Here is a 7,220-nt window from a genome sequence, read left to right as displayed (position 1 = left end):
ATCGGACGACTAGCGCCCCACCAGGGGGCGCCAAGAGGGAAGACCTCTCCCGAATTTCGTTAGAATAAAATCGGTTTGACAAGCCCCTCGACCGACGGTCGACTCGAAAAAAAAAACTGTCGCCAACTAACTGTGATGGTATCGCACACCCGTCGTTCGCCGCGGTGACTGTTGTGAGGAATGTTTCGCACATAGATTCGAACACATGCAATACACAGCGTGTTCTGCACAGTGTTTAGATCAACAGGAGCGAAAAAAAACACGATCCACTTTGAATGGAGAATCTTTTTTTAGCCATCGCAAACATTACTAGGGACTAGGTAATTGTCAGCTTCGCTGACACGAGACCAGACAAACTCCGGCAAAAAGTTTTGTTACAACAGCCGGCAACACTTCCGCGAACGTCAATCTTTTGTCTACATGGTAAACGAAAATAGATTATTACGATTATGGCTTCTAACACTGTGCCAAAAATATCGGGCCCGAGTGCATCAGAAATAACCTCTAAAACAAGTTTTTTTTTACTTGCATTTCAACTAAAAATAAGGTCCGGTTTTTTTGCTCGCTGGCAGCGGTTCAAAAAATTTGCGACAAGCCATCGGCACGTACCGCAAGGTTGTCGTTGAAAAAAATAAAAAGAACATAACTATTTATCTGCCATCAGCACTGCCCACCAAAATGCAAATGCAGTGCCAATGAAAGCGTTGAATTCAATCTAACTATGATTTCATTTGCGATTCGATATTCTTCGGACAGCTGTCAGCTTGGTCAGATTGAAGAAAAGAGGGTGGTTTTACACTTTCACAAATCAGTTTACTTTCAGGACATCAACTTGGTCTAGGTTTAATCGAAACAAATAATTCTTTACCTATTAGACGCGAAGACCTTGTCGCAAATATCCTAGAAATCCATCGAAAAATTGCTGAGTTATAACCGTTTTCGTTACATGTTCATTTCTCGTACTTCTAAAATGCACCCCAATATAGAAAACAAAAACGTAGTTCTACGTTATTCAAAAACTAAACTCACCCAAACCCATTACTGGTACCACCATTGCTGTTGTTGTTGTTGTTATTGTTGTACTGCCACCAACCGTTGTTGCTGGCAGCACTGCTGCCACCACCGTTAGGACTGCCGCCATAGCTGATGGTGCTGCCGATGCCGCTGGCCTCCGCCGTCGGGCGGTAAGCGAGCGGCGTGATAGAACCGAGCTGATCGTCCGCCTCGTCCCGGTACACCGAATCGGAGCTCTGCGACAGGCGGGTCAGGTTGCAATCCTGATGGTTGCCTCGGAACGGAGCCGGCAACAGGAAGCGCAGAGTGGCCCCATTGCTGTAGGGCATCTGTAGGAAGAAGAAAAAAATAGAGTTTTGAGTCAATTTTACAGTTTGACTGTGCATGGATAGGATTGCAATTAAGGTGTGGGAAGGTATTTTTGACAAAAAACAAACCTACTTCTTTAAGCATCTAATGTCAATCGAACCAAGATTGATATGGAAGACTATGATTCATTTCGCTTAACTGAATCGTACGCCGCCTTAAAACCCATGAAGAGATTGTGAGGGCAAAAGCAAAGCCATGGGTATAAACGTTCTTCAGAACTTAACCCTTCTTTATCGACAGACTTCGCAGCCGGTTATTAGAGTACAGGAAAATTATGCGGAAAGCGCAAAAATCCTATTAAGTCTATAGCGGCACCGTCTAGTCGAGATTCGAACATACGACGACTGGCTTGTTAGGCTAGCATCGTACTCCGAAGCTAACTGGGCGGGCACTCCAGATTGTGAGAGGTATACAGATCGAACGTCAGGTCCTACCGAACACTTTTTGAGACACACGAGCTCGCGATTCATCCTTCATTCATATATTATTCTCTAGATTGCAAATGGGCCGCTTCAAATGTTACCGACAGATACCGACGGCATCTACGTCATTGGCAAAACATATAATTCGACCGGATTTGCAGAAAATTATTCCGCACGTCGACTTCCTTACCTTTTAACAACTCCTGGTACAATATTGAAGAGCAGGAGCAGGACTGACAGTCTTCCGCGAAATTCGAATGGGTTCAACAGCGGTATGTATCAGTTTCCCTGGAAAGTCATTTTTCTTCAAAACTTTCCGTAGTTCTTGCCGTTTTACGCCTAGCCTTCCACGAACGCGACTTGATAACTTCCAACGAATCGACTGGTTATTGGCGATGGAAGACCAATGGACCAAATATTGACCAAAAACGGACCAAAAAATGCACGTAAAAATGGAACAAAATTTGAACCAATGTATCGACCAAAAAATGAACCAAAAATCGACCCATAATTTGGCCCCAAAAATGGATCAAAAAATGCGGCAAAAGATCAACTAAATCTGTACTAAAAATGAACCAAAAAATTATTTAAAAATTGGACCAAAGATGAAACAAAAAATTTACCACAAAATTGACCTAAAATATTGATCAAAGCATGGAAAAAAAAGAAAAGATCCACGAATCAGTCATTCTTTTTACGTATCCGGATCTTTTATGTGGATCAGGAGCAGATTGCCCATCTCTAAAATTGACACAAAAATGTACCAAAAATGTAGCAAAATCGACCAAACCTGTACCAAAAATGAACCAAGAAATAGACTAAAAAATGAACAAAAAAGTGGACCAAATAAATGGATCAAAAAATGGAACATAACATGATCCAAAAATGGATCAAACAATGAGCCAAAAAAACTAGACTAAAAATGCATCCAAAAATGAACCAAAGAAAGCGCCAAATAAAAGACCAAAAAATGGACAAAAAAATTGGTCAAAAAATAAACCAAAAAATTGACCTCAAAATGGACCAAAAAACTAACCCAACAATATAGCAAAAAGTCAACTCAAACTGTCACAAAAATGGACTAAAAATGGCTAGAAGAGTATTGAAATAACTAAAAAATGATTAACAATAGAACAAAAAATAGATAGAAAAAGTAACAGAACATGGACCAAAAAAATTGACCAACAAATTGACACAAAAATGAATCAAAAATGCAGAAAAAATCGACTAAAACTGTACCAAAAATGAACCAAAACATGGACTAAAGAATGAACAATAAAGTGGACCAATAAGTGGATCAAAAGAGGGACTAGAAATGTTTCCAAAAAAGAATCAAAATAGGACCAACACCAAATTAACACTAGATATACCAGCATTTTAAATATACCTATTTATACCAAAACCAGTCAAAATGACTGGTGGATAAGAAACGGTTGATGAACGACTGAATAATGTGCAACACAGACCCTATAGTGGTCCTTAGCCTCTTATCCAGCAACTTCTATCTCCACCTCCTCGTTGTAAATTGGTCAAAAAATAAACCAAAAAATTGACCTCAAAATGGACCAAAAAACTAACCCAACAATATAGCAAAAAGTCAACTCAAACTGTCACAAAAATGGACTAAAAATGGCTAGAAGAGTATTGAAATAACTAAAAAATGATTAACAATAGAACAAAAAATTGATAGAAAATGGAACAGAGTATAAACCAAAAAATGGGCCAAAAATTAACTAAAACGTGGACACCGAAATGGACCATAAATGCAGAAAAAATGAACTAAAACTGTACCAAAAATGAAGCTAGAAATGGACTAAATGGATCAAAAGATGGACTAAAAATGTTTCCAGAAATAAACCAAAAAAGAGCCAAATAAAAGACCAAAAATTGGACATGAATCAAATAATGAACCAAAAAATTGACCTCAAAGAGGACCAAAATATTAACAACAATACAGCAAAAAATCGACTAAAACTGTCACAAAAAATGGACTAAAGAATGAACCAAAAAATGAACCAAAAAATTGACCTAAAAATTAACCCAAAAATGCAGAAAAAATCGACTGAAACTGTACTAAAAAATAACTAAAAATGGATCAAAGAATCAAGCAATGAACTGAAAAGTAAACTAAAAAATTGACCAAAAAATTGATGAAAAAATTACCAAAACATGATTCAACAAACAAACTTTGGAGAAACATCAAACAGCTGGGTCTTAAGGAGGCGTCTTCTAGAGCTGGTGGCGGGGACGTCAGTGCGTCATCGCTTAACACGTACTTTGTTTCTCAACTTAATCCCACACAACCTTACGATTTAACTGCAGATATAAGTCAGGAAAACTTTTCTTTCAGATGTTTATCTCAAGACGAAGTGTTAACCGAATTCAATTCGGCCACATGTGATTCTGCCGGAACTGATCAAATTCCATTGCATGTTCTAAAAAAGACACTTTGTGTCACGCTGCCTTTTATTACCGACCTGTTCAATTGTATATTAACTATGTCATGCTTCCCTTGTGACTGGAAAATTGCTCGCGTTGTTCCTATTGCAAAAAATGAGAATCCTTCCACCGAGGCTGATTATCGTCCAATCAGCATTCTTCCCGCTCTCTCAAAAATCTTTGAAGGTCTAATAGCAAAACAACTGAATAACTATTTAGTGCAAAATAGTCTGCTGTGCCCTCTCCAGTCAGGATACCGTAAGCACTGCAGCACAACCACAGCGCTCATCAAAATCGAAAATGATATTCGATGCGCGTTGGATCGAAAGTTTGCTACAGTTATGGTGCTCCTTGATTTTAGCAAAGCTTTTGACTCAATCAACCATGCTTTACTTTGCATAAAGTTAAAGCGCATATTCTCACTACAAGACTGCGCTATTAAGCTCCTTCATTCATATCTTTCCGGCCGATCACAATACGTTGAGCTCAACGGCATAAAATCAGACTTGGCTACCGTAACAAGCGGAGTCCCGCAAGGATCAATTTTAGGACCGCTTCTGTTCTCGATGTTTATTAACGATCTTCCTGAGCAATTGCTGTACTGCAAATTTCATCTTTATGCTGATGATTTTCAATTATACCTTCCCGGAAAAAGTAATGAAATCGACATTCTCGTAAATAAAATCAATATGGACATAAAGAAAATTATGGATTGGAGTAACTCAAATGGTATTCGATTAAATGCTGGAAAAACTCAAGCAATCATTTTCAGAACGAAAAGAATGATTTTTGATGAAGTTGCTCAAGTTATGGTTGGAAACGAGATTATTCCCTATTCAGCGGTTGTCAAAAACTTGGGCATACTCATGGATAGCTATATGAAGTGGGATGCTCAAGTAGCAGCCGTGTGTAAGAAAGTTTATGGGTCTATGCATTCATTAGTAGCACTACGTCATTACACTCCACAACCTATACGTTTACAACTAGCTAGAACTCTTATTGTTCCTTTGTTCGAATATGGTAGTGTCCTGTTTGCAAATGTATCTAACGAAAATTTCGAAAAACTCAAGTTGGCTTTTAATTCCGTCACTCGTTACGTCCATAACATTCGCCGTTTTGATCACATTTCAAGCTTTCAAAACTCATTGGTTGGGTGTACATTTGAAAATTTTCTCAACTTCCGAATATGCACTCAAACATATAAAATATTGTTTGATGGGCCAACTTATCTTTCAAACTTTTACTCATTCTCCCAATCAAATAGAACAAACAATCTTTTGCTAACCAGTTGTGTAACTGATGCTGGCAGGAAAGCCTTTCGTCACCGTAGTATCTGTCTCTGGAACCGTCTGCCGAGCGTGTGCAAAAGTGCTAGAAGCTACGCCGTCTTCAAAATATCATGTAAAACATTCCTCTCAGCAGAAAACTGATTATTATTAGAACTGATTGATTATTAGCAGAAATCACACTGTACGCAAACTTTGAAAACCATTATAAGGTTACTTGTGTTACGTGAATATGTAGTTAAAATAAATAAAAAAAAAAAAATAAATAAATAAAACTGTACTAAAAAATAACCAAAAACTGGTTAAAAAATAGATAAAAGAAATAGACATACAGGTATACCTCGATATAAGACAATTTATAATTTCTAAAAGTTGTCTTATATCGAAATTGTCTTATATCGAAACATGGTTTTTTAAAAAAAAAATTGCATTAGCGGTCGCCAGTTTTGCTCTGTTTTATGTGTTTACGGTTTTTGAACTATTTATTATTGTTTGAGCTATTAGTTTTTTACTATTTTTGGGGTAATTTTGAAATAATGAACATCTTCATGGCACCGATTTCAGAATGGAAAACCAGCTCTGGTATCGTTACCAGCTATGTCAAAGGGATTTGTTTCGATATAAGACAAAATTGTCTTATATCGAATTGTCTTATATCGAGGTTGTTTTATAACGAGGCTGTCTTATATCGAGGTATGCCTGTAAATGGACCGAAAAATGGACTAAAGAATGATCAATAATAAGGCCATTGCAAATCATATTTAAAGTTTTTGTCACCTCCCCCCCCTTGGAAATTGGCTTGAAAAATCGGGGGGCAAAAAAATAATTTGTAGGATATGAGTCAAATTTCTTTTTATAAAATCAATTGTCTGTGGGCTCTGAAACTTTTTCTGTCTGAAAAACTCGAAAAATGAGTCTCCGAGTTGAATTAACGCTACTAACACGAAACAGAAATGGAAATTCGAACAATGGAATTTCCGAAAATCGTCCCAAAAAATTTTCCTTTGTTTTTGTCTTTTTTCGTATATTTTTGCATAGAAAATAATAACGTATATATTATAAGCAAGAATAGATTCGGTTTTCACGTTTCAACCTGAAATAAAAATTCTTAAAATCCATGTTTTTTTTTGCTCGATTAAAAAATCTTTTTTGTTTTTTTTCCCCTTCCTGTATGAAGACCCAAAAGGGAATTGGTCGGCAAGCAACATCACTGGATTAAAAATGCAGAAAAAATTGACTCAAACTGTACCAAAAATGAACCAAAACATAACATGGCCTAAAAATGGACTAGAAAATAGAAGATAGAATAGATAGTTATATTTTCCGAATTGTAAGATTCGGGCTCAACAAGTGAACAATAAAGTGGATAAGTGGATCAAAAGAGGGACTAAAAATGTTTCCAAAAAAGCATCCTACGCTATGGTCCGAGATACTGGAATGTCGGCCGTGGGACGACTCAGCGGCCTGGGCCAGGGCCTTGGCTCGTGGCGCGTAAAGAGGCCCTCGATGATCCGCTCCAGCATCTCTGGCGATTGCTCTGAGGGCGCCATCACTCCCTTGGTCTTTGCCATTACGACCCTGTAGGCATCACCCCACGGGTTCGCATTGGCACTAGCACATAACCTTTCAAGGCAGGCTCGTTTACTAGCTGTTATCCCACTCTTAAGCGCTGTGCGTGATGCAGCAAGTG

At 37.9% G+C, this 7,220-nt stretch overlaps 1 protein-coding gene across 1 annotated transcript in view; it reads right to left on the bottom strand.

Moving 5' to 3' along the window:
• Nucleotides 1–1,125: 1,125 nt before the first annotated feature.
• LOC128732968 (protein MAK16 homolog A) overlaps nucleotides 1,126–7,220 on the bottom strand; it is an 80,739-nt gene continuing 74,644 nt past the window's right edge. The window contains exon 4 of the mRNA XM_053826464.1: nucleotides 1,126–1,343. The gene's annotated coding sequence lies outside the window, so the exon portion shown is untranslated. The remainder of the gene's footprint in view (nucleotides 1,344–7,220) is intronic.

Source organism: Sabethes cyaneus, chromosome 1, assembly GCF_943734655.1.
Source record: "Sabethes cyaneus chromosome 1, idSabCyanKW18_F2, whole genome shotgun sequence".
Taxonomy (NCBI): domain Eukaryota; kingdom Metazoa; phylum Arthropoda; class Insecta; order Diptera; family Culicidae; genus Sabethes; species Sabethes cyaneus.
The sequence above is the reverse complement of the archived record's forward strand: the minus strand, read 5'-3'. Positions and strand labels throughout refer to the sequence as shown.